This window comes from Vidua chalybeata, chromosome 13 (genome assembly GCF_026979565.1).
Source record: "Vidua chalybeata isolate OUT-0048 chromosome 13, bVidCha1 merged haplotype, whole genome shotgun sequence".
Lineage (NCBI taxonomy): Eukaryota > Metazoa > Chordata > Aves > Passeriformes > Viduidae > Vidua > Vidua chalybeata.
Window position 1 is genome coordinate 1,526,117 of NC_071542.1, and position 27,989 is coordinate 1,554,105.

General features: G+C 52.9%; 1 long non-coding RNA gene across 1 annotated transcript; it reads right to left on the reverse strand.

Annotated features, from left to right (window-relative positions):
* Positions 1-19,355: 19,355 nt before the first annotated feature.
* LOC128794467 (uncharacterized) lies at positions 19,356-25,485 on the reverse strand. The gene is made up of 3 exons (XR_008433122.1): positions 24,673-25,485; positions 22,419-22,558; positions 19,356-19,569 (listed from the first exon to the last, which is right to left on the reverse strand). It is a non-coding gene; the product is annotated as an uncharacterized LOC128794467 (long non-coding RNA).
* Positions 25,486-27,989: the final 2,504 nt, after the last annotated feature.

Sequence of the window (27,989 nt, forward strand, 5' to 3'; positions counted from 1 at the left end):
ACTCTCCTCTCCAGCAAGAGTTTGATTTAATACATTTATTTAGTGATGAGGTCCCCAAGGCAGAACTCACATTCTCTTTTTGCATCTCAAACAGTTTTGAGCAGTCAGTGTTTAACAAATTAATAATATGATGGCACCTTGAAAAATAGATTGTCCTGTCCTCAAAAAAGGAGCCACGTTTCCCAGTTACTCCAAAGGGCACTGCTTCAGACCTCGCTGAGCAAATGGCATTTAGGTGCAGCCACCTTTTAATGGCAATGATGTGATCCTGCTACGGCTGCAGTCACAGAACTGTTAGGGTTGAAAGGGACCTCTGGAGGTCACCTAGTCCAAGCCCCCTAATTAAAACAGACCCTGAAAAATTATTAAAAGCACTATTACACATCTCCCAGATGACGGTATCACTGAAAACACAATGAAATAATCCCCACCCGGCCACAAGGAAGGTGAACAATGCCGGGGCAGGGGTCGGGCACAGCGGAGCCCCCCCGAGCCCGCAGGCCCCGGCGTCCCCCTGCAGCACCGGGGGCCCATTGGTACCCAGGACCAGACTTTGGGCCACAGGGGCCAAACCCATCCCCGCTGCCTCCTGCCCTCCCATCCACCGGTGACATCAAAGGCCACTGCAGCTCGAGCATCCCTGTGGGGACCCTTCCCATACTCACCCCGCGCCCCACAGAGGGAAAAAGCAGCTGTGGGGGTGCTCGCCCATTCCCCCTGTCCCACAGCCTGTGGGTGCAGCATGGCAGTGCCCACATGCACCGCCCAGCATGGGGGTCAGCTGTATTCCATCTCCACCTATCTCCACACTGCACAGCGTGAGGGCAGGGGACAGGAGGGGTGGAAGCACATTAAAAAATACCTCTTAGCTCAGGTATTTTTTAGCAGCCATCCCCTACCTGAGGTCTGCCATCCTACCCCAAGTTGGCAGCTAAGCTCAGCATCTCTCTGTCATGAAAAGTATTCACGAGGTTTGCGGTGGAGGCTGGCAAATATTTGCCAAGGATTCTTCCAAATCTCCAAGCCCGCCATGAGCTCGCTGCAAATTTGTTTGCTGATCGTGGTCCTTGCACTAATTTGCAAATGGAGAGCAAAGAAAAAGGCAGCTGTACAGTGTAGGGGAAGATGAGCAAGCAGGGTCCTATTCCATGAGGAAGGCAACTCCACCGACACTAATAAGCGCTCATTAATTAACACCTGCAGCACTGGTGCAACACCCTGATGCTGATTGTGGCCGGGGAAGTGATCTCTTGGCACAGGCAACACCAGGGAATGGGAGGATGCTGCTGAGGATGGCAACAGCAGCACCTGCAGGCTGTAAGACCAGTGCTAGCCCCAGTCTGACCTGTCTGTGTGGCAAGTTGTAAAGAGGTGCTGGGAAGGCATCCTCTCCCCTTCCCTGCTCCCTCCCCAGAGCGGTTCCAACCAGAGTTTCTTCTGTGGCTTCGCCTCTGATTTTGGCACCTCACCAAGTTCCAGCCCAGGCCAAGCACATTGCTAATTAGCTGCACTAATTAATCACAGTTTCCATTGTTTATTCTTTTGTTCTCGCACAAACGCCCATGCTGCCTGGTTCGTGAGCTACCATGGCATTCAAGGAGCACCAGCACAGCTGGTGGAGCTGACCCCAGGGAATGTGGGTCACTAGATGGGCTCACCACTGGAGACCAGAACAGAACCCATCCCTGGTCCTGCTGGAAAGTGAGTTAAAAGCCAAAGCCATCAATTCTGGCCTGAAACAGTACAAAATTCACAACCCCTCTCACTCTTCCAGCCTGGAATTGCTCATGCCAGCACAGCTCAGACCACATTTCTGAAACATCCAGGAGGCCGGGAGCTGCTGGGTGGGTCATTTAGTCCATTCCTCCTTTGGGAACTGGGATTTACTGTGCCTGAAGCATGCCCAGTCATCAAGCCTGGCCTCCAACATCTCCAGCAAAGCCAATTCTACAGCCTCCCTTGGCTTCCTAAGGCTGTTGCCACCACTGTCAGGGCACAGAGTGGGCTGCAGTTCACTTGCCACCATCCTTGATCCCTCCTGCAGCCATCAGTGCCACAGCCCATTCTTCCTCTCTGCAGCCACCGGGATGGCTGCCTGGCTGTGACTCCATCAGATCCCCCCAGGGAGACACCCCACACTTGCTCCCAGGAGTGAGCACGGCAGCCGGAGTTGGCACACAGCCCCAGCGCAGAGGCAGCCATCCATCCGCCTCTCCCCGGCTAATCCCACCGAAATCCTGCCTTTGTGCTCATCACATCCACTGCCTGAGCATTAGGCACCCGCCGAGCCCGAGCTAATCTCCGGAAAGCTCCCTCACCCAGGGGGGTTCCCCTTCCCTGGGCAGCCCTGGTACCCCAGAGGCATGGGGGGACAGGAGGACATGCCGGCTGTGACTCCTTGCCAACACTGGCATGATGTCCTGGGAATGAACCCAACAACCACGCTGCTCGCTCCCTCTTGTCAGGGATTTTTTTTTAACCAGGTATTCTTTGCAAAAAAAAAAAAAAAAAAAAAAAAAACAAGGGGAGAAAAAAGAACTCTTAGTCCAAGGGAGTCTGTGTTGTTAAATACAGAGAAATCCAAGTCTGAAGTCCAACAGAGGCCAAGTTTTCTGGGCTTTGACACAGCTGACAAGCTAGAGCACAATGAGAAAATACACACACAGAAATAGCCAGGCAGGATAAAGGATTTACTGCTCCTTTCACAGAAAACAAAAGAATAGGCTTAAACACTCCATTTAGGAGTGGTAAAAAAAAGAATAAAAGAAAAGAAAGATAAAAGCCAGATCTGCAGGAAGAATATTTGAGTACAGGATTACCAGGAGGTGAAGGAAAAACCAGATCCTGCCTGTCCTGGGTGCAGCAGGGCAGCAGCATCCCCAGGCCCAGCAGCAGTGTGTGTGTGCAGTGAGCACACAGACAAAATGCCAGGTCTCACCTCAGAGCCATCCAGTCAGTTCCCTCCTGCCCTGGGTCACAGCATCCCACCACAGCCCACATTCCAGCACAGCCAGCTGTCATGCCAACATCTGCACAGTCTCGCCTCTGGAGCGTTTCTCCTGCACTCATTCTGGCTGTAGGATTGCCCTCTTCACTCAAATCCCTCTCCAGGGTCCACTTCCCCAGGGCCAACCACCCCAGCTAATGAGGCTGGTGCTCCCTGCCTTTCAGACAGGCTTTTCCATGATAGGAAGGCTACAGGCTCTTGGCTGCCCTCCCTTTCATAAGGAAGTTATCCCAGAACACCTCTTGGGACCTCAGCTGTGGAGGCCTGATGGAAAGAGAGCCAGGGTTGGCAGGGGCTTTGGAAACAGCTTCCTCCCATCATCTCTCCAGGTGTGTCCTCATTGAAGAGGGAAGTTTTCAGTTCCCTCTAAGTTTCTTCTAACTTGTGATGAAAGAGAAACTCTTTGGAGAACAGACAGAAACCCAGTTTGCCTGATGAAAGTACCACAGTGGGATTTTTTGGGTTTCTTTTCTTTTGAGGAGCACCAGCCAGAACAGAGCTTTGCCACCAGACAGGCAGAAGGTCTTACCCTTTCCATGGCAGGAGACCAAGTCTCCCAGCTGGAGACCAGGACAGAAACCACCCCTGGTCCTGTTGGGAAGTGAATTAAAAGCCAAAGCCATCAATTCTGGCCTGAAACAGCATGAGATTCACAAACCCACTCACTCCATCAGCCTGGAATTGCTCATGCCAGAGCAGCTCAGACGGTCTGTGTGGAACTCCCAGGAGCCCGGGGGCTACTGGTGGGTCATTTAGTCCATTCCCCCTTTGGAAACTGGGATTTACTGTGCCTAAAGCACACCCAATGGCTACGGTCAAGCCTGGCCTCCAACATCTCCGGCAGAGCCAATTCTACAACTTTCCTTGGCAGCTTACAAGCTGCTTAATTGCCCTGATAGTTATGCATTGAGTGGGTTTTTTTTTTTTTTTTTTTGTAAAAAGCAGCTGATTTCTCAGCAGCAACAAATACTTGGGAAAGCTTTCTGTCTGGCAAACTCTCTCTATTGTTCATCTCTTTCACATAAAATGTTCCTAATGAAGAGGGAAAGCAGGATCTTGGCTTCTTTCAAAACAATCTGAAATATTATATTAAAAACATGCACTGAGTGTTGACATATTTAGTGCATTGCTTTATAAAGCAAATTGCCCAAGCTCATTCAGAGCTTGACACCATTAAGACAACACAGAACTACATGACTGGGAGGATACCACTGCAAGAAGTGCCACTGGGGAGCTGTGGAGCACCTTGGAGCAGCCAGACAGTCTTGACTCCATCCTAGTGAGAAGTGGAAGCCACCAGCATCATCCCATAAGAGAGGGATGCACAAGCACCACTCAACATGCTAATGTGACAGCTACAGCAGGTTTCAGACCGTGAATCCTCCCCACCCAAGCCCTCAGCTCTTCACATAGGCATCTCCAAATATCCAAGGCTAGGAGGACATGGTATGTACGAGACTCTCAGAGTCTCGTACATACCATGGATGGATCTGTACGTGTGGGAGCAAAGCTGTGGGAGCAAAGCTCAGTGTGTCCCTAACACACCAAGCCAAATCCCTTGGAAGTAGGAAGCTGTCTGTGGTGGCCAGCCACGTTTCTCTCCACACCTGGCATAGGCAGGGTCCCTACAGAGCCCCCTCCTCTCCTGCGGTGTCTTTGAAGTGCTCCAGGCTCTGCTGCAACAGGATTTTTCAGACATTAAACTGATGCTCAGAAAACAAACAGGCATAGAGAAAGCTTTCATTACAAGGCTGGTTCATGTCCAAGAGCAGCCCAGGGGCCAGCTAAGATAGGCAGTGTTGCTTTAACAGCCTCTCGCCAGAGGCCAGTGTGAGCTATGGCTCCCTGTGGACTCCCAGTCCATGCCAGCACCGCACTCACTTTGCAGGAGCAGGGCAGGAGAAATGAGCAGGTTTTATGGCACATTGGCTCTCCTCCAGGGACCGAAAGCTTTGATGCTGACAAAGCCACTGCATCCTCTCCTGCTGTGAGGGTGCCCAGACAAGACATTTCTGGGTGCATCTGGAGATGCTGCTGGCCTCAGTGGGGACATCTCAGGGGTGATGACCAGCATGATCCCTACCTGCTGTGGGTGGTGGTCCCGGGGGATTACATCTTCCCCTCCAAGCAGGAGATCAGCACCTTAGGGGGTCTGAGCACAGGGCAGGGAACACTGCAGCCATAGTGTGCATGGAGCATGTTCAGGTTTGTTTACCCGTGACCTAACTCCATCTGCAGCATGGGCAGCTGACACAAGGGCCTGGTTCCCTGGGACAGGTTGGTGCAGAACCAAAGACAACAGCTGCCCCATGCCAGAGTGACACTAAAACCCCCCAAGCAGGGCACAGACCCTTGGAAAACCTGGTGTGCCTCAACCTCCTTTAACTCAGGACCTCAAACCCCCCAGGAAGGTCCAGCAACTCCTCATGACTTCCACCATCTCCAGCCCCCTTGGGTTTATCAGCACCAGTGAGCAGACAGGCTCCCTGCACCGAGATCCACTGAGCACAAGGCACCACAACAGATCAGAAAGACCTGGGGCTCCTCCTCATTGATATTCTCCTCCAGCCACAGCCTTCAACATGGCTGAGGAAGGCAAGGCAAGACAAGGCCTACTGAGAATGCCTAAAGATTATTTCTCTCGGATTCCAATTTATTTTCCATCATTAATGTCTTTGAAAGCCCAACACGTTCTGCGGACAGAAAGAGCATGTTAAATGTGCGCGTGATGGAGATGCAAAACCGCGCTGAACACGTGCCTGGCACAGGTACCCATCCCACCAGGGAGATCAGCACGGCCAAGGGAAGGGCTTTGCTGCCAGAGCATCGCCCTTGCTCAGCAGAAGCTGTGGTAGAAGCCACTTTTTCCCCCCAGAGAGGTCCCCACCGTGCACCACTCAAGCCCAGAAAAGCAAGAGCTTCATTTGGGAAAGCAGAGGTACCACCAGCCCCAGTGCTGAGCATTGCACAGTGGCAGAGAGAAGGCAGGGCTGGGGGAGAGTGACTTGCATGAAGGATGAGAGGAGCTGGAGTCTTCCGTAATGGAGAGAAAATTGCTTTCGCCAACTATCTGCAGTTTTAAAGCAATTACATTTGGGGGGAAGCCTAGAGCATGCCTGAGCGCTAGGCGCGTGGCGGGCATGTTTTGAAATACAAGAACCAAGTCAGGAAAAAATAGAAAAAGAAAATGCCATTAAAAAAATATTTGATGCAGTAGGCACTGAGAGGATAAAGTATTTATAACTCAGGGAGGGGACAGATACTGGAAGCAGCCAGACATCCCAGCAATGGGACAACCGAGAGAGGAGGTGGGGCAGCTTGCACCTATCAGTGGTCCCCTGGACCCCTGAGAATGGGAAATCTTCCTTGGGAAGGATTTCCTCTGAAAACCCAGCAGCTGAGCGCAGCCTGATCCGCAGAAATAAATAAAATTTGTTCTAATTAAAACACTGCTCACCCTCCGCTTCATCTGCTCATGCAGTAGGGACAGTAACAAAAGCCACTGCAGTGACATTAGGGTCAGGTCTCCGTGGGCTGGGAACGTGCTGCCCTCAGCTAAAACACGGAGCTGCCTTAATACTTCCCCTCACAGACCTGCAGGCTGACCCAAAACCCAGTAAGCACCCAGCAGCTACCAGTTAAAGCCTTTTCAGAACCAGATTCAGCCTGGGAGGCAACAGCTTGATTTGGCCACAGATAATAAGTTCCTTCAAGCTGTACTAAATACTGCTGACCTTCCCTGCAAGCCATCACCTTTCACCACCATCCTTCTCCTCTAATCTGCTGGAATTAGGAAGGATCCCAGGCCATAAGCACATCTCCTCTAATGACCAAGGTGGCAGGGCCCCAGCTGCCCTGATCCCCAGAGCTGCTGCACTGACTGCTGCCGGCTCTGCTCAGACATCCAATTTATCAGGAGGATGTCCCTTTTGCTTTCTGGCCACGCGCCTTTCCCTTGTCTTTATCTGCTCTGGGGACAAGTGTGGGAAGCGGAGAAGTGGCATCCAGGGCTGCTGGTGACAGAGTCCCTTTTCAAAGGATGTTGTTCAGCTGTTATTACCAACTCTCGCCAAGTGGAATTGAGACATTGAAGTAGATTTGTGCCCAAGATAATGGCGTTTATTAGACAAGCTATTGAGGAGAAAACAAAAGCTAACAGTGGAGAGCCACTAAGAGCAATGCCTAAAGAGAATTCATCACGAATACAAAGAGAAGAAGTGCTAATAGTTAGTGCTTCCCATCAATGATTTGAAACCTCAAGCAGTCCCTTAACGACTTGAGGAGAGTGAAGGTTAGTGTCACCCAGCAAGAGGTGACAAACAGCACCAAGGCATCCACGCCCTCAAACAAAGCAGCATCCAACCCCTTCTGCTCTGGTCAGATGTGGCTGAGCATCTCTGCCCCAGGGTGGCAGCCCTCAGCTTGCCCACGACCCTTCTCCTCACCTGTATCAGCATCACATAACACCTATTTGACACAACGCCTATGCTATATGCTCCTAATGCACACAAGGATGCTCCAGAGCAAGGATCCCAGGAGGACTTCCCCCCACATCCTGACCTCAACAGGATGGCAAGGAAGGAGAATTCCATCTCTGCATGCCCCTGCAGCAACCAAGCCCCTTTTGGTAAAGCCCCCTGGGAAATGCCTTGAAAATCATGGGTCCATCTAGATTTTCCTGTCAGAGACCATCCCCTTCTTTCGTCACCAAAGGAGACATGCTCCTGCAAAACCTTCCAATAAAAAAATGCATTTTTAATGGGAATGAAAGTCTTCACTGGCATGTTGGTTCACTGCCAGCCAGCCCAAGCCCCTGGTGAGATTAGCTGGAGCCCAGCACAATGCTCACACTCTGAGGCACAGCTGAGATCTTTGGGAAAATGCAACAGAGATCATGGCTGCAAAACAACAGCTTGTCTGGGTCTTTGACAGATTTCTACTTTCCAATTTCCAGCCCAGACAAACAATATAGGAAGCCCCCAAATCCACACTAATTGAGGCTAGCCCAAAGAGACCACCAATTTCACACTCTTCATCCCAACCCTCCTCTCGTTTGCTCGAGGGCCGAGCTGGGGCAGCAGCACAGGGTGATGCAGAGGAGAGTGAGCCAGGCAAGAGCATGAGGGCATCCATGCAGCCCAGAAGCTCCTGAGAAATTTATTGCTTGTGACACGCTGTCAAAGCGAGGCGCATCTCATTAGTCAGAACCGAAGCAAATGAGAGGGCTCCTTAGCCAATTAAAAGTTAAATAAATAAGGAAGGGATGCTCCATGGGGCTCACCACATCCCCTTCGGCCCTGCTGGCAAGTGGGAAACCCAAGGCAAGATGTAACACAAGTCTGAGTCACAGCTTCGTCCCTTCCCAAGATGGTGAATTTCCCACTTCCAGCGAGCAGCTGGGAGCAGCCAGTGACCACGGTGATCCAGCCTGGCTGGATCTGGCACAGCCAGATGGAAAACAACAAGCTTGAGGAGCCACACCTGACACTCAGGGAGTTGGAAAAGGAAAGACTTCCTTTCACAGCCCCTGGAGCGTTTTGTTTCCCACCTCTTGAAACGGAGCTCATTGACTCCTCTGAGTGTCATTCTCTGCTAAAAATTTCTATTTTTAACAGCTTTTCTTTTTAAAATTACGTGGTTTTCCTTTGAGGGTTAAGCTAAGCAGGCACATGACTTTTTTTTGTTGGATTTTCTTTGTTTTTTTCCTCCAAGATTTATCATCCATTGGAGCAGAGGGCATTACAACTCTTCTCCACCTTGATGGCAACAACAACCCTCTGGAGTTTTACACTGCCCTCCTCCATGCCTCCTTGTAGCATCGAGGAGTGGGACAGCCCATCCCAGATCCCCAAACACAGGTGAAGGGACCATTTTGAGCAGGCACTAGAGGGCAAAGTTCAGTTTCCCCATCATGAGCCAGCATGAGATTTTACAAGAGCACAGAGGTGCCTGTTAGCAGCAAACTTCCCAGCTCACCACATTCCAAATGGGCGCTGGAGGAACCTGAGAGCTGCAGACAGACACACGGGTGTTGGATGGATTGGTGGGGGCACCTAGGCAGAAAGCAGGTCTCACCTCCCAGGGGAGGCACCCTGAGAAGAGCTCTCTCTCCTCCACCCATACAGGACCCAGCGAGGGAGGGATAGACCCCAGGCCCGAAGGATGCCATGCCCAGGAGAGACCCCGGCCCAGGGCAGACAGGGACACCCCCTCTTCCCACAACACTCCCAAAATGGACTCCGTAAAAAAACAGCACAGACCTGAAACATGAGCCCAGCCCAGCAGCATTTCCTAAATCAAACAATAAACAAGGAGCTGTTCGTTGCAGGTTTCCCTTACGCTGCAGGTCCAGATTAATCCCCACAGTAAACACAATGGAAGAAAACCACCCTAAGGGGGATGCTGTCTGTTTAAAGGCACAAATGGATGGTAAAAGTAGACAAAGAAGCCGAGCAGAGGCATAGCAAGTTTGGGAGCAGGAGAGGAGTGGGGGGAGAAGCCCATGGGCTCTGGTGCAGGAAGGAAGAGCAATGGGAATTCTGCCAGCCATGCCCAGCAGCCCCTAACACCTGGAGCCATCCTACAGTCCTTGCAGGATCTGTCACACTGGCAGGAGGGGGCATCCCCTCACCACCCCTAAAACATCCCAGCCCAAACAAACTCTCCCCTCCTAGCAGTCCCCAAGGTCAGGCAAGCTGGTTGGGGCTCTCAGGACACAGGCTCTGGAGGAATGGTCAGGCAGCAAAACAACACCTCCTCTTATGGAAAAGGGCCATGACCCTGGAACTAACCCCCTGTGCCCAGGGACTAATGCTGCACAAGGCTGGTTTAACAAGAAATGGACATTTGAAGCTTAACAGCTCCTGCCAGCAAAATCCCCCCTCTCTTCCCACTGATGCTGCTTCCCATACGGCACACCCAGCTAATTAATTACAGAGCACAATCCAATCAGTCAGGCCATCCCATTGCAGTTAAAGGCATTTAAGAAATAACACCATGAAACTCCAGATGGACTGGCCTGACCCCACACTCTGACACCACTGGGGTGCTCTGGCGATGCTGTCGCTCCAGCTGATGTCCCAGGTTCAAACATGCTGGGAAAAAACCTTCAGCCTTGCAGTGCTCCCTGGGCTGGGTTTGTGAGTCTCTACTGACTTTACCAAGAGATGTGCTGGCCTGGTCCACTGGCACTTCGCCCCAGGGCAACCTGGGCTCGCTGCTGCCCCGTGGAGCACACACCAGCCTGGCTCAACACAAGCACCAGCGAGAGAGATGCCACCTGCCCTACTTCTGGCTACGAGTTTACTGTCAGCATGGCAGAAGGACAGATCTGAAGGCCAGATGCCAGCCCATCTTCTCCCCACTGCTGCTACACACACCCCACATAGTCAGCTTCAGCAGTGGCTGTCTCGGGGTATCGTGCACCACTGATGCTGATGTGCCAGGACAGCCTGATCCCTCCACACCTCCCCATACACCAATACCTCACCAGCAGCAGGGACTGGCCTCACTGGAGAGGGGCTTTGGTGGCAAGTGGATGTAGGAGAGTGGCTAAAGTGATGGGATGCTGTACTACCAGCCTTTACTGTTCTTACTGTTGGCACTGATGTGCTCATCTGCAGGGAGGATGTTCTCAGCTTTGCAGGGATGGCCTAAATCTCCTCCCTGGGCTAAAAGCGTGGGTGTTCTCCCTTCTCAGCACTTCAGTTGTTGGTTGAATTATCAGACCCTTTTGACAAAGGTGAGGGCTTGCATTAGCTCAGCCAGTTTGGTCCAGAATGAGCCACTGTCCTTCGCAGAGCCTCAGCAAGAGGTTCTTTCAGCGGGTGTCCCCTATACCACAAGCAGCCTTTGTTTCTTCATCACACCCATCTTGAAGCCCAACCCCATCCACATATGGCTGGGATCCCTGCTGATTGCCAAGCTGCTCACAGTAAAGGTATTAAAGGAAAAACCCATGGTGCCAGATCCTGAGCATACTCCCAAGGACTCAGTGTGGTTATGCTGCTCCGTGCTAGCTGTGTCCCAGCCCTGATGTTTGATGATTAAAGTGGCTGATTCTGTGATTTACCTACCCTTGGTTAGTTTTCCTACCCAGAGTGAGGATAAGCTCTTGGATTTGCAAACATTTTGAGGATTGTGGTTTTAATTTTTTTTTCCCCTTACTGTGTGTGCAAGCATCAAAAGCTCTTACGCCTTGATCCAAAGCCTGAAATCAAGGCGGGGGATATATATCAAGTCTAAATATGTTCCTGTCACAGGTGGCACCAAAAGACTGTTTGAGTTGAAATGAGGGTTCTGCTCTTACTTGGTCCAGCCCATCTCCCATCTCCTTGACCTCCAAGGAGAAGTGAGGAGGAGCCTCTGCTCCTGCAAAATGCCTTTGTCAGAGATTTAGGCACAATTAACCATGACAAAGGACAGAAAGCCTCCTCTCAGAAAGCCTCCTCTCAGAGCTGCCCTCCCTCGAGCCACCGCTAGCCAGATACCCAGCACTCCTGCAAGAGCACCAGCCCCACACAGGTCACAGCACCAGGAGCATCCAAAATGTTTTCACCCAAGCAACAGCCACCAAGTTTCACAAATGCAGATTTGCAAAGGAGGGATGTGACTCTGGCAGGACTGGAGCATGGCTACAAGCAAACGGCAACATTCACCAAGCACTAGCATGAAGGGAATGATGCCAAAATGACATTTAATAACTGGGTCATCCTGAAAACATCATCTCAGCACAACTACAAAACTCACCATGTTTACTGAATGTCCTCTCACAGTGTCAGAAAAAGACACCAGCAATTAGCAAGGGGGGCTAGAACATGATTGCTGTAGATGAGACAGGACCAACCCCAGACCTCTAACGCCAACTGCTGTTTTGTGCTTGTAGGAACTGCACGAGGGCTGGCTTGTTGCACCCAGCACTGAAAATGAAGCACAGCTAAGTCATTATGTTGGACCCTAAAACAAGGAACCTAACTACAATAGCACAACACCATGACTTCACCAGAAAATCACGATACCACGTTCCCTCCAAGGAGCAGAAGAGATGGAGGCATGGTTTCTTTACAACGTGTGTCCCATGGTCCCCAGGGAATGAGCACAGAGAAAAGTTCAGCATATCTGGATAATAAAATAAAATAAAATAAAATAAAATAAAATAAAATAAAATAATCCTTCTTCCTCATGCTGGAGTGTCCCATACCAGACTGATTACAGGGTCCGGACATAGGTCTCATTTTGTGGTAGCAATATGGCCATTGTGGGATGCCACAGCTGGAGGAGGTTATGCTTTCTGATCCAAATCTGGCTCCAGGGGCCAACAACCATGGCATGCATTGGACTGGAGATGAGGAGACAGATGCTCCGTGCATCCAGCACTGCAGCCCAGGCAGGGTGGAGACTTCCCCCTGGGAGTCAAATGCCCATGCCACAGCTGCTTGGTGAGCGAAAGGGCTTTTCTCCGTGGATTCAGAGAATTGAAACTCTTCAAATGCTTGAGGGCTCCTGTAACCATTTCATGGGTTTTGGCAGGAAGAGGGAGGAGAAGCTGTTCCATAAACCCTGAGGCCATCACACCTCACTTGCCCAGGAGACAGCCCCAGAGTGCCCTGATTCTGGAGTAATTAACTCATTCTCAGCTCTTGGATGCCCCATAGAACCGGGCACATCTCCCAGTAGCCCTGCAAGGACTCTCATGGGAACCGACTGAAAAGCTGAGAAACCAAGTGAGACTGAAAACATCAGCACCTCGCAGGTCGCAGGATGGCATGGACTCGAGGTTGTGCTACCAGCCTGGAGCGTCCTCTCTGCTCCAAACCCACAAAACAATGCACCAGATAAAGTTCTTAGCCTTCAGCATCCATTTTCCCTTCCCACAGCTGCAGCAGTGGGATCGCTGCTGGAGCCTGCACCGTCCCATTTTCTGTACCCTGGTATGAACCCTTCCAATTAAACCACTGAACTGTTCCCAGCTCAGCCTCCCATGCATGAAAACGTCCTGTTATTTTGCACCTGCCAAGAGCTGTGTCCCAGCAGATCTATCTTGAACTGACACTTGAGGATAATTAAACCTCTCTCTCCTCCATTGGCAGCGCAGCAGATAAAAGGAGAGCCCCGGGGCCCTCGAGTCGCTGTTGTGGTGGGTTGCTCCTGTACAAGTCGAGGAACACGAGATGAGACTCAAGTTTCTCAATAGAGACATGGGCAAGGGAGCAGGGGGCCAGCTTGGCAATTTGCCCTAATTTAGCAGAGGAGCAAGATGTCAGAAGCACGCAAACAGCTCCCCTAGCCGGGCAGATCCTTTGATGAACAGAAAGCTGGAAACAAAGTGCCTGGCTGGGATCAAATCGAACCCCTGTTGTTGCTAAACCTGGGGTATCATCCATCATGGAGCAAGCAGTCCTTAGGGACCCAGCTGTAATGTTCCAGGCACCCTTGGCATCTCCTCTAGCTTTAGTCCGAGCAAGGACTGGCTCCCACTGCCCCCACCAGCACCACTGGGGGCCAGGTGCCCCACAACATCAGCCCAAAGTTGGCTGGTTTTGGGGAGCAGGCGGCAAGATGGGAACCTGTCACCTCACACCACACTCTGCCTATCTCCCGCGCCAGCTGCCTGAGGTTGCTGGATGCATCCAACCTCAAAGCCGAGCTTCGATCGGGGTGGTTTTGAGGTTGGCACTGAGCATCTGCCGTCGCTCCGAGCTGGGCCTCCAGCCCCTCGGGGCATTGAGGGGGCCACAGCACGGCGACCCTGTCTCTGCCTGCCCCACAGAGCTCTTCGCGCCGGGAGAGCCCTTCACTCCGCGGGGGGACCCTTCCCTCATCTCAGCCCCGCTGCGAGGGGATCGAGTCCCACTTGCCGAGTGATGCGCTGCAGAGCCGCAGGTCCCCAGGGACTATGGGTGTCCCCCCCCCGCCGCCGGGGGGATGGATGTTCTCCCCCCACAAAACCCCATTCCTATGCCCCCGATCGCCTCCGCCGCCGTTACCTGCGCGGGCTGGGGCGGCGGCCGGGCGGGACGCGCCGCGCTGCAGCTGGGCTCGACTCCCCGGGGCTCGGCGCATCCTCCGCCGCTCGGGAGGGCTCGGCCGGGCTCCCTCGCCCCGCTCCCCGCCGCTCTCCGCCTTCCTCCGCGTTCCTCTCCCGCTCACCCGCATACCCCGGGGCTGGCGGCTACTGCCGGGCTCCGCTCGCCGCCGCGGCGCCGGCCACCTCCCGCAGCAGCCGCCGCCGAACCGAGGCGCCGCGCCCCCCGCCCGCCCCCGCCTCCTCCCCGCTCCCGGCCCCGGGATTGCTTTAAAGGGAGAGCGCCTGCATAGAGGGAGCGCTGCTTGACGTCCCCTCCAAAATGCACCGAACCCCATGGAGCTCTCCATCACTGGGTGTGCCGTGAGGATGAGTCCCAACAGCTGGACCCAGAGATGGCCCCCGTCCACCCTGCAGAGCCCGTTCTAGTGAGCACGTTCGTCCACTCACCCAGAAAATTCTTATCCCACTGGCTGAGTTTGCCTTACCCCTTCCCAGGGCTGCAGGGAGTGGAGCCGCCAAGGACTCGGCACACCAGACCCCGTCCAGGAGAAAGCTGTGAACCCCTTTCCCAAAGCTGACACCCTGCCACACCTCTGCTTCAGATATCATCAGATGTTTTCATTTTCTCCTGCCAATATTATCCTCATCCTTATTCAAGCGGGAGCCGATGCTTGCAGGTCTGTGGGTTTTAATCAAAACTGGAATTCTCTTCACAGAGTCACTTATCTCTATTTGTCTTGCCGGAATGAAGCAAGGTGTTTTAGAGCATTCCGGGATGTGAGTGCATCCCTGCCCCAGCAATCTACAGCCGCCACAGTGAGGGCAGGACCTGGGGGCAGGAGCAGGCAGCCGAGCTGGCAGCTGGCTCAGGTGTCTAGAGCTGGGATCAGGGCGGTGGATTTGGGCTCTGCAGCATCCCACAGCCCTGCTGCTCGCTGCTTTCCCGCTTGGTGTTTTTCATCAGCGAGCACCATCTGTACCAGAGCCGGCAATTGTTATGACCTTTAAGGCTCCATCCAGTGGCCACTTCCTTCAGATGCTTTTGTGTCTTACTACGATCCCAGGCATGCTGCCAAACTCTAAACGCACAATGAAGGCAGGGAACATCTTTCCTCCAGTTTCAGAAAGGAGAAATATCATCCAAAAAACCTGCCCAGATGCCAGGATTGGGTCTAGAATTATTCCTGTTCCATTAATACTAGAGATGAGTGAGATAGGAAAGCGCACCTGGTAGGAGGATTGTAAAATAATTAATGCATAATGTTAATAATGATCTTATTCCAGCTCTGCTTATTACCACAAGCTTTGCTTGAGTCCACCATGATGTGCTGCATAAAGCAGATATCTCCTGAATCTGATTTCCTGTTTGGAGATGATCTCTAGCTGAGAAATTACCTGCTCTCAAAACTGATTAGAGTCCTCATCAGCAGATTCTTCACTCATCCTTTAGGCAGGCCCTAGAATATACAAAGAATTGAGAATAATTTCATGCAGGAAGTAAAATCTGGAGTTGGTGGCTCAGGTGTATGCCATTCCCAGAGAAAATCCAGACCAAGCAGTGATGGCAGCAGATTTCCATCCCTAATCCAGGTGCTCTGAGCTGCCCTGCTCTGATCAGTGGAGGCTTTGCTCCTGTGGCATCTTCCAAGCTGGTAGACACCGCTTGCTGCCTCTGGTTCATTACCCCTTCCACCCTGAGCACTCTGGGGGGTTGTCCCAAGTGCCAGGCGCCTGCCAGCCCCTGAAGAGAAGGAGACTGGTGTCAGCAGGGCCTGCCTGCAGAACCAGTGCTCCCTGCCTTGGAAAACTGGGACCTCTGAAGTTGCTGGCTGTGCACCATACACCCAGCCACCCTGGAAGGAGCCTGGCACAGCAGGACCCTGCTGGCTCCCCCCTCCAGATCCCTACAGTTGCAGGCAGCTGGCTCTCTGCTCCCTTCACATGGTGGTCCAGCTCCATTTGGAAAAACAATGAGGTATTTTTCCTCCTCTGCTTCCCATGGTTAAAAACTGTCTCCTAATTTCCAGCCTACATTAGCCAGTTTAAGCTTATTTGTTCTTGTGCCACAACCATCTTTTAGCTTAAATGGTTCCTTTCTGTACCTGGTGTTTACTGGCCTGATATATTTATGGAGAGTAATCATATTCCTGTTTTGCCTTTCTTTGCTGGGCTAAACAAGCCAAGTGTTTTCAGCTTCATCTTACAAGACAGGCTCCCCATTCCACCCCATGCTAATCGCCCTTCTCTGCACCGCTCCCAACATGAATTCATCTCGCTGGAAGATGAGCCACCATGGCTGCGTGCACCTCCCAGGGCTTGGCACAGCCACCAGTGCCCGCCCTGGTGCCACCCCAAAGCAGGCAACCGCAGCTCCAGGCATGGTGGTGCTGCACATCTGCTGGCCTTCCCCCCACCAGACTGTCACCTCGATGAGGTGACACTGGCAGGAGACGGTGTCTTCTGCCTCAGGCTGGCAGCAGAAAGGCCAGGTGTTCCTGCACACTGAGAAGAGCTGGTTTCTCCCCTCTCTGCCACACTGCCTTGGTGCACAGGTGGAGCTCTCCCACAGGGGGTTATAAACTTCCATAGCCTTAAGTGAAACTCACAGAGGACGCGCAGACTCGTCCCACTAAACGCAAGAGAGAGATGGTATCACCATGCTCTGATGGTCACTAATAACTTTACCTCTCCTGTGCTATTCTCAGCAGAGATAAACTTCCAGTGTCTGATGAGCCAGAACAGAAATATCCAATGGCTTTCTGTTCTTTTCTATTTTTGCTGCAAGCTGGTTAACCCTGAAATCCAATTACTGCTCATTATTCAGTGGAACTTGCTTCTTATCAAATGGACACACTGCAGGGCTGCTATGCTGACTCCCAGTGCTAATGGAGCCACAAATTACTCCTGCCACGCTCGTGGACCCATAGGTGTGAGCCTGGGGCTACAGCTCTGGTACCCCGCACACATGCAGAGCTCCAGGATGCTGACGTCTGCCTCCTTTCCTGGGTTAGGCAGCCTGTGGCTGCTGAGCACACCGGCCATGGGATAATGCAACCACACACTCCCCAGAGCTGCACTAGGCTCCTGAGGTTGGTGAGGCATGGTCTTGCTGGAGCACCCTGCCCAGCCACCACCAAGGGCCAGTCCCACTCCCCGGCACCGCACAGGCTGAGCGGGCAGCGAGCAGCCTTTAAGCTCCGGGGGTTACGCACACAGTGTGAAATGCCGGAGGCTGATCCAGGCACGCCCCGGATTAGCCTGGGAGGCTCGGAGTGCGGGAGAGTCTGGCTCCCTGCATTAGCACGGGAAGCGGGCGCGCAGCCAAGCCCAAACGCCGCCTAATTCGCATTCGCTGCTGAATTCAGCAGGTGGGGAAAGGAAAAAAAAAAAAAGGCTTTGCAGTTTTCTTTGCTGATTAAAGTCATGGCACAGCAAGTTTCACCTACGTTCGTTATCAAGAGGGGAGGGAAGGGGATGTTCCCAGCAGCAGCTGCTGTGATGCTCCCCATGCTCCCCTAGCATGGAAGAGGCAGCGGGCATAGATCAAACCTTCTGCCTGTGACCCTGTGCTCCCTGGGCTGGATGCAGCCCCAGGGCCTGCATCAGTCTTCCTCTCTCTGGCATGGCCTCAGGGACAGTGTCTCTGGTCAGCCTATCTTAAACAGGTTCCACAATAGTCTCTGTTTATTTCAGATGGTCGGTCAGTCCTACTAAAAGACAGTTTAAGCCGATCCCCAGCAGACACAGGTGATAGGAATGGCTGGGGATACTCCCACTGAGGTGTCCTGATACCTGCCACACTTTCTGGCACTCACTGCTGCAGCATCACTGGGTTGCTGGTGAGCCCTTACAAGCCCTGCCTTGCTGCTCCCCCCCTCCCCACTTCTCCCTGCCTGCAATATCCACCCTCAAGTTTCTCTTTGACCGGACCAGTGAGCGATTCGGTGGGGACCCAGACCAGCCATGGGCAGAGGGCAGCATCACAGCCTCATTACAGTGACACAAAGCCCCAGACCAGCATTCACCTGTTCATCCTCACCACAGAGCTGCTGCTGTCAGCTCTTCCCTGCTTCCCCTGGCTGCAGCAGCCTTTTATTCATTACGCTGGCCTCCCATGCCCTTCAGAGAGATGCTCATGTGAAGTGCCATCCATTCACACCCGAGGCTTTGTGGCTGCTGGAGGATGGGAGCAGGATGCTTGGGCAGGATCATTCCCAGCCAAATTTCAGCTCCTCCACCTAGTCCTCCACTTCCACTGCTTCCACTTCCTTCTGCCTTGTCAGCTCCAATTGTCCTTATTACAGTTGATTAACTCCCTGCGCCACCCTCCCGGTTGGTTAAAGGAATTAGCACCCTGGGAATGACACCAGGGATACCCAGCAGTGGTCTCCCCTCCACTGCAGGGAATTCATCCACACCTGCTGGGTATCCACAAGAACAAAAGCCTTCAAGGTGGCAATCTGAGCTTCCGTGGGACACAGCAGCTCCTCTTGGCCCATGTCTGGTCCACACTCTCCAGCCCTGGCTTAGCTTCCTTCTGCTCCAGCCAAAGGCAGAGCATCCCAGAGATTTGCCGGAGGGGGAAGGAGACAAAGAAACCAATGCAACCCAGTAAGTGAAAGATTAAACATAATGCCAAGTAAATTAATATACAAGAAGGGAAGGCAGGTTTTAAATTAACTCATTATACAGCCTGGTTTTCCAGCCCATTTATTTATCCCATAGGTCCTGCAGCTTCATATGGAAAATGGCTTCTGCTTGACTGCTATCAGAGCCCAAACGCAGCACGATGTGGCTGCGCAGCGGCCGCCCGAGGCTGGCAGGCGACACCTGAGCGTGCCCACAGAGATGTGCGGGGACGGGTAATTGCACATGCAAAACGTTCGGCTGTGACAGCAAACAGGACAATTGAGCAGAGAAATGGGAATCCATTTCCATGCACAATTACCTGGGGAAGGCTAAACCATGGCTCCGGGAGGCAACAGAGATAGGTCCCCCCCCCTTTTCCCCTCCCAGAGCCGCCTCCTCTCGGTGCCTGCCTGTTTCCCTGGGGAGCAGGGCATTTCCATCCTCCCAGGAACCGGGGGATGCTGTGCTGAGCTGGATGAGCTCGGTGCTTATTACGGGGTTAGTCTGATTACGGAGCAGACGGCTTATTGAACAAGCTGTTCTTTGGGGTGGATTTTCTGGGAAACGGGGCAGGGAAGGAAGTGAATAGTCTGAGCGCCTTTGTTTGGGAAGTGGCTGTGATCAGGCTAGGCTTTTCTACAGCGTCTCTCTTATTCAGGAATTGCTGTTCCCAGGTCTTACTGATGAGCTGGAGCTGGTTCTTAATAGAGGAGAATAAATAAAAGGGCAAGGGGAAAAAAGAAAAAGCCCAGACCTCATTCTCTTCCCAGTGACTCCTCTTGAGCTGGCAAACAAAAGCCAAGCTGCATGGCAGGATGCTCAGAGCTCTGGAGAGGTGGCTGGTGCTGGAGGCAGATGCAGGTTTCCTGGGGTCTCTGTGGGCCAGGGGCAAGGTCTGGTGCTGGCTCTGCCAAGGGGAGCAGCAGGGGCCAGGCCATCAGCCAGCTGGCAGCCTGGCTTTCTCCCCACTCACTCCTGCCTGCTGGCTTTACTGCACTACAATTCCCAGCAGCCTGCAGGAACTGTACGCCTTTGCCTTGGAAAGCAGCATCTGAGCAGGTCACAATAATGCACTTGGGGGGCAGCAGGCTCAGCACTGACTGATGGAGGTGGATGCAGGCAGTGACACAGCACCAGGGTTTTTAAGGGCAGGAACAGGGCTTGAGGGCATAGCTCTTTCCCAGCAGCACTGCAGTGGGCAGGGCAGGACTGAGGGCAGGGTGACAGGATCACCCCTTGCACACTCCCATCTCCTCCCAGGATGAGGATGATGCTTTGTTTCACCTTCCAGCAAGAAGGATCTGCTGCTCTACTGCCTGGACAGGGCAAGGAGATGGTCCCAGATGACCCAGAAAAGGCTTCTCCTGGTCTAGTCTGGGGGCCCGCCTCTGTGTCCAGGCAGAAGCAAACCCATCTCTCCAAGGACTCTGAGGGCTTTTGAGTCCTGGATTCACACGGGAAGTCCTAGAAGGAGGCAGCCCCTAAGCCCCCTCTGAACGTGCCTCTAATTATCACACCTTCAGCTCCAGGAGCACCAGTCCTACTTTCCCCCATTCATAATTCAGCCTGACACAGCCCAGCAAAAATCAATTCACTCTTATAAGAAAGTGCCAAGGCAAATTATTTCCCAAAGCCTTCGACAGGGCTTTCTTCTCTCCCAACGACTGTATCTTTGGTGCTGAGTCCTAAATTACAGATTAACTCTTTAAGCTCTTCCAGTTTGCCAGGGAGCACAGCCAGACAGGTGACTAATGAAGCCCTCAGCAAGAGCACCTTGTCACCTTGTTGGCCATCCATTAAAGGATGGGCCCATCTAGCTGTTAGTCCATCCATTTGTCCTTCCCTAATTCATCCCTCCAGACATGCTATCAGCTGTACAAGCCTTGCCATATGACCTTGGCAGGGAAGCAAGTGAAGCAAGGACTGCCTCAATTCCTAGAGAGGCTGTTCAGGCACTTGGGTGTCTGGAGATCCCTGTCTGGCCTTCCCCAAGGCAGCTTGTGGCCATCAGAGGTTTGTTTTTTTTTTTTTTTTTTCCTTTTCACCATGTCCTGGTAAAGTCACCGTAAGGGAAAACCCTGCTTGGCATCCCTGCTGCCTTGAAAGCCACATGCCAGTGCCAGAGTCCAGTCCTGATGTGCCCTGCAGCACCCCAAGTGACATCCCTGGGAGTATCCACCAGAGCAGACATGGCAAGAAAATACCAGAATGCTAAAAAGCCTTCAAATCTGCTCAATGAAAAGGCTTTCCCCAGCCTTGGACCACAAAGGTTAGAAATCAGAGGGAGCCCATGAAAGAGCAAATCCAATAAAGGGAGTTTTAATCAGAGCCAAGAGAAGGGGGTGAGAGAATGGATCAGAGTTGTAAACTGGCTGAAAATCAGTCCCTTCGTTATCACAAACACATCATTGGAACTTAATAGTATTTGACATCTCATTAATTTAAACCAGGAGTCTGGGGAATAGAAAAAGAAAAAGAAAGAACATTATTAATTTTAAAGACCTTCTCCTGTAAGGGCTCACATTGAAAAAGAAAAGAAAAATGTCAGAGGAAAATTGTTTCTTTATGTTTTTCCTCACTTTCCTGCCCTGTCTTTTTTCCTATAGTTTGGAAGAGGTTGACAGGCATGGAGAACTCTGGTCGAGGATTCTCATGCCTTCCCCAGCCCCAAGCAGGGAATGTTCAAAGGCCAGCCCAGCTCTGGGCTACCCACGGGGTGGATGTGGGGGTGGGATATGCACATGGCAGAGCCAGGTGTCCCTAGAGTCACCAGCAAGAGCCACGTGCTGTGAGAAATTCACGGACAGGCTCACACAGCCTCGGGATGCTGCCCAACAGCGTCCGTCTGTCCTGCATCCACCGCTGGGAGAGGAGCTGAGGACCAAAATAGCCATCCCCAAATCCAACAGCGTCCTCAGAGGCTGCGGTGAGGGGGATATCTGCTCCCTGCTCCCCTGCCAACGAGGAGCGGAAGGCAGAGCTGCCAAAAATAAAATGATTCAGGACACCGTCTCTATTGTAAGGGCAGATGGAAGGCGCTGGGGCTGCGCTTGAAAAGGCAGATCTAAAAGGATGGAATTAAAGAGACTTTGGAGAAAGAGAGGCTTTCTGCTAAAGCCGATGTGCTGCTCTGCAGATAAGGCTCCACAGGTGGAGTGGCAGGCACTCTTTGGATCTAATTGGGAAAGGCAAAAACCCACCTCAACTGTCCCCAGATGCCTTTGGCAGCAGGAAGGTGGCTTCCCTTGCTCCTCCAGCTACCACTGCCAACTTTTTAAAAAGCACTTCTGCATCTTGGCCTGGTATTTCAAGAGAATTCAATAATCTTAGGCAATTATTTCAAAGGATTTTTGAAATTGTCCTATTTTTTCCCCTTTCAGTGTGGCTGCACATCACAATGCCCGAGAAGGCCCGGCTGCCTGCGGGGTGGCCAATTTAGCTCCATGGATTTTGACTGCTTTCTCAAGTCCCACTATTGATTTTCTGCTGGGTCCAACTGAGAATTCAGCTTATTATAAAATCACAACTGGGGCAGAGCAATGTAGCCAGTGCTGCCTCTAGATGAGGCTTCCACCTTTCCTGAGAGTGGGTCCTGCTGCCCTGCGGGTTCTGTGCTTGTAGGGCTGATGGGGTGATGTGGCCTGTTGATAAAGGAGACACATTTCCCTGGCTTCCCCAGCGATGCCCAGGGTTTGCTCTGTGCTGGCAAATACCTGTTTCCTGTCTCATGCCCTGTTTAACAGCATTCACCCTCACCTGTTTCCTGCACAGACAGTTTTAAGTCCTCGATTTCTCTCTTCAGCCAAGGACTTCATTTGCTGCCAATGAAGCTGGTGGTTTCAAGAGCTGGGCCAGGTGACTTGCCTTAAGGCAGATGTTCAGTGTTACTCAGCCAGCTGAAAATGGGGAAATAATAGGAAAAACAATGACTTCCACGCTGAGCCGCTTGTACTGGCTCCCACCCTCACAATCTCATGCCCAGAGGACACCCCCGTGCCACCATCTCCCCCCAGCTAACTGAGCTTTACTCCTCATTGCTATTCAACCTGCCCTGGAAGGGGTAAGGAGGCATCAGAAATGCTGAAGCCACCCCACAATGGCTTTGGCTTTTGTTCCCTGTCATTGCTGCCTCCTGACAGAGCAGGAACACAGAGGGGATATTTATGAGCCCTACCAGCAGTGGGGTTGGCTCTGGGCTGTGTTTAAAGCATCTCTGTGTTTTCCCAGCTTTAACCACCTCCCAGATATTTACAGCATTTGACAGCTGGAGACAGAGTCAGGCTAAAGTGCTCATCTGCTTCCATGAACGGCCTTGCACCTCAGGGGGAAATTGTTAGGGGATACTGGAGGAGAGGGGAGGGCAGCTCCTGGATGGAAACATGGACATTTCTCTACCACAGCAGGTCCCCTTCCCAAAATTCCCCAGGTGAGCATGGCCAGGAGGAGCTGGGGAGGGATATATTATACCAGTGTGAGGGACCCCCTGGTCCCTCGCTTCATGCACAGGGGCCAGGCTGGTTGGGGTTTAGCAGGTTCCCTCTTGCCTTCCCTCTGCTTCCCATCCCAGCTACAGATCTGCCTCATTTTTCTCTCTCTCCCACACCCCCTTTATCTCCTGTTTATTTTTCTTCACTGCTTTTGCATCCTATTCATCTGCCTTTCTTTCCATCTCATCTCCTCCATCCTGAAAGGCTTGTCAGGAGAAGAAAGAGCAAGCCCAGCTTCTCCCAGCTCTATTTGCCAAATAAGGCCTAGAGTCAGGTTTTATTTAACAAAAAGAAAATGAACTGAATGCAAGTAGGCCAGAAGAAGCGCCTGTGGATAAAAAGGATGACGGCAAAGAGAAGGATGAACACGGCAGAGGCAGAGCATCCCCCTGGGGTTCGGGACACAAGCTTATTGCCAGAGCCCAGGTCCAGTGCTGGGGCAGCCGCCGGCCACAGCCTCGGCTGTTGTGCTCGTTAGCGGTGCTAAAACAGCGTGACAAATACCGGAGTGTCACAGGAGGTTGGGGAGCCAGTCAGGTGGCTAATGAGCTGGGTTAGGGCGTCGTTATTTGAAGCCAAAGCAGTCTTTTCTTTCCCCCCATTGGCTAGAATGCAATTAGAGAGGCAGCAGCCATTGGGAGCGGCAGCAGCAGATGTGGGGAAGCGAGGAGGGGGAGAAGAAAAGCTGTGGAAACCCCTCCTGCTCCACGCCATGGCGTGGGAAGCACAGCCTTAAGAAAGAGAAACTGCACGTCAAGCTAGAGTATGGTTTGTCTCCTCAGGCCCCCAAGGACATGGAGCATCAAAGCCCCCAAGCAACCTGAGGACGAATTCAGCTCAGCCCCGACCTGCAGCACATCTGTCCGGACTCTCTGTCCCTAAATCTCAGCTCTCCTGGTGCCTCCCTTCCAGCCAGGGGTGTCTCTTGACAGAGCAGGAACACAGAGGTGTTCCATCCATCTTGCCCTCGGACAGCACTGGGCACAGAGGGAGCTTTGCCTTGCCTGACAGGCAAACCCTTCTCCATGCCCTGTGGGCTGCAAGGCATCCCCCACCTCCCTCCAGCCTTCCTCAGTGATGCTGGAAGAGAGCAGGGCTGGGAGCCCTTACAGGGCCCCTATAGTGCTCATGGGGCTCCTTCAAGGGATCCAGGGGGGATATAAGGCCAGCTTCTCTCAGTTTGCACCCCCTCCTTCAAGCCCAGGCTTTCAGGGTTCTTCCTGCACACAGTTCATCTCAAGCAGGCTCAAGCCAGCTGAATCAAAAGCAACTCAAAATACATTTTTGCAGCCTTTCTGGAAAAATAGCCTTTAAAGAGGGGCCTGGCCCCGTGCCCAGGGAAGTTAACTTCAATTGACTCGGCTGCATTTCGCTCCAGGCCCTCTCTGATTTTTCTGGAGCGCCTTGTAATATCAAAGTGCTATTGCGAGGAAATTAAATCCACGGCACTTAGCACCAGTGTAATCTCTTTCCGCCATGCCACACTCTTACACAGGCACCGGAGTATCTTTACCATCACCGACCTCAGCCTGCATCACTGCAAACAGACGTCCCACAGCATCTGCAGGATCAGGTACACAGCTCTCCTCCCAGGAATCTGCTGGTTATTCACACCCCTGACTCCTGGCTGCACACCACTCGCCAGCCTTGCTCCCGACGTGGCAGGAAAAGAGACCCACAGCAGAAACACTACTGCATAGCGCTTGTTGTTGGGGTTTAGGATTTTTCCTTGTGCTTCTGTCTCTCATGGAATTTCGTCCCAGCTGTCGCTAAGAAACCGTAACGACCAGTACTTAAGAGAGACAAAAGAAGTTGCCACGGGGAGGGTGCGGCTGGCTACTCTCTTATCTGAGGAGTTTCTCTTGGAGGGGCAGAGAAGCTGCGAGATTTGCCCGGGGGAGGTGGATTGGGTGCAGCTCCTCGCTCTCGTGCTCTCCTCCGTCCGAGGAGAAGCCGCTGTGCTCACTGTGGGGACAGCTCGGCAGCGCTGCGAGGCTCCGTCTCCTGCCGCCTTCTCCCACCGGCAGCGAAGCCGTGCTTGTGGAAGCGGCTGTTGCACTGGAGTCCTACCAACACCCTCAGCGAAGAAGGACCCTTGGCCATCTGCTCGGGTGCCTCAGGGGAAACCCCGGAACCCCGGGCCCTTTCCCCCTCCAGGGGAGCTCTCCCGGCCGCGTTCCGGAGCCGGGCCGCGCCGCTCCTCTGTCGCTGCTCCGCGTTTTTGCTACGCTGCGGCCGCACGGCCCCTGCCTGGGGGACGCCCCGCGGCTCCTGGCACAGCCGCCCGGTCCCTGCTGCCTCCCGCTCGCTGCCCGCCGCTCCCGCCGCCCCGTCCCGGCCGCGCGGCCGCCGCCATCGCGGCGTGAGGGAGCCGCGGCCGAGCCCGCGGCACAGCGCCCCCTGCCGGCGGGGAGCCGCGCCCGCCCTGCCCGGCCGGGAGCCAGCGGCGCCCCCTGCGGCCGTGCCGGGAACTGCAGCGCCGCCGGGGCCTCGGGCGCGGCTCCTCCCGGGCTGTGCGGCCACAGCTGTCCCCTTCTCAAAGCCATCTCTGCCCGAAAGCCCCTTCATTGCAAAGTTACAATAATTCAGAGGGAAGGGGGGGTCATATTCTCCATTCCAAGCGAGGTTCCCGCCTGCCTTTCAAACCAAGACATTTGTACATGATATATTTTATATTTACACCCCATGTGTATCGTGCCTTCTCCCATCAATACGCAGCAATGGGAGCCTTTGTGCTTCATTTAACTTAAACCCTAATTTACCCATATAAGTAGGACTTGGATGCAGAGGCTGTTGAATCCTGTGGCTTGTTCCCATTCCCACTCTTATTTGCTGTTCCTGGCCATTGCCAACTACCTGGCCCCCTTGGCTTGATTTTCTGGGGGCAAATACAAGCCTAGACACCTCCTAAGAAGACTGAAGTGTGATGCAGCTTTCAGACAGTTGGAGCAGTGGGGCTGGGCGACATCCCTGGTTGGGGGGCTCTGGGATGCTCTTGGGGAGTGGATCCTGACCCACTGGAGGTGCAGCACCCAAAGCCTCCCATCAAGGAAGGGGCTGCATGACCAACAGCCTCTGCTCCCAGGGGAACCTGCTGTTTCCTTTTCCACGGCTGGAAAAGCTGCCTGGCCAGCTCTCTGCCTTGCCTGAAGTGTAGCACTTCTTAAAACAAAGGCATTTGGCCTTAAATCCCCTTTTACTCCTCCTCGTGACCAGCTTTGCTCTGGGAGCCGGGTGTGCTCAGCAGCAAACCCACGTACAAGGAAAGCACACCAGCTCCTGGTGGGAAAGTGAATTATTGAAGCTGAGGGAAGCTGTGACGAAGCAATCAGGGTGGACTGCCGTATGGTCCCAGTGAATTATTCAAAGCTTAGTTTTAAAGCAATTCCTGAAATAAAGATGACAGAGAAATGGGGGTGAAGAAAAAAAACACTGTAAAGGGCCACTGTGATGCCTCCCTAGGTGTGGGGACCAGGCCGTCCCCTCCACAGGGTGCTGCTGCCTGGTAGAGATGGGCTCATACACGAAAATACACCCTGGATGTATCTTTTAATGCTCTTTTTTCCTAAAGTCAGACAATTTAGGCTGGACGGGCTGGTTTAACCCCACTGGCAGGAGAGCCAGGCAAAGAAAAGTCCCTGCTTCAGAGGACATCCTGTGAATTTATTTGATTTCAACAGACCTGAAAGCAGAAGAGCTAGAAGAGACGTGCGGTGCAGGGAATGGGGAAAAGCAGGCTGAACTGCCTGGAAGGCTCCTAAAGAAAGCCAAACCACAAAGGAAAACAAGAAGGAAAGAGAAAATACTTTATTACATCTGTTTGAAGTGAGGAAGATACAGGAATGAGCAAACACTGAACTGTTTTGCTTCTGCTCACAAATGAACACACCGCTGAGCCTAATGGGATTTTAGATTAAAAGTTTTAACAAAAAATAACAACCACCTCCACAAATAGAGTTTTATAAGGTCAAATAATAGATGCAGTGGAGTAAAAACCACTGCCAGTGTTTTATCTCCTTCTGTAGGGATCCTTCTCCCAGCCTGAGCCCCTGTCTTCAGGTGTCCTCCTCTAATTCCTGCGTTTATTCTCGGTGGTTGTGTTTCCTGCTGAGGATGGCTGGGGAATAATCCTCTGGCATCCTGTTCTGGCTGCCTTTTCTAGGCAGGGCTTTACAAGTAGTTTGGCTCCCATGAGCCAAGGCTACCTCTGGGGAGCAGCAGGGCTGGGGACGGGCAGCAAAGATGGCCTGGGTGACAATAGGATGCTCCACAGGGAAAGACACTTTCCCACGGGGATTCCCATCACTCTTGGGGTTTCTCCAGCAATGCAGGGCTGCAGTCTGCCTTGGCATCGGTCAAGGGATCGCTCCCCAACACCCAGGAGGGTTCTGACACCCCCTTTGCTAATGGGAAAACATCCATTCCACACGCAGCCTGGCCCTTTACCCACCTATTTCTGCTGGGCATCAGATGCACGTGCCCCATGACGCATTTTTGGAGGTGTCAGGTACTTTCAGCAACAACTGACTTCAAGGACATTGGGGGTTTGCAGCACCCTTGAAAAATTAGGCAACTTCTGCACGCCTAAATAGATGCTTAATGACAGACACTTGTGGGTGAGCTGTTGGCAGCGGCCCAGGGCCGCGGTGAATCAGACAGCGCCGGGGTGGGTGATGGGTTTGTCCCTGGAAGTCCTTCCCTGCTGCGCCCTGCACGGGACAGCGTGTCCCGGCACCCAGCCCCTCCCGGCAGCGAGGAGGGGCTCTTCCAGACCACATCCCAGACTCGCCAGAGTGGGATCGCGGCGCAGAGAGCGGGGGGCACGCAGCGCCCTCCTGCA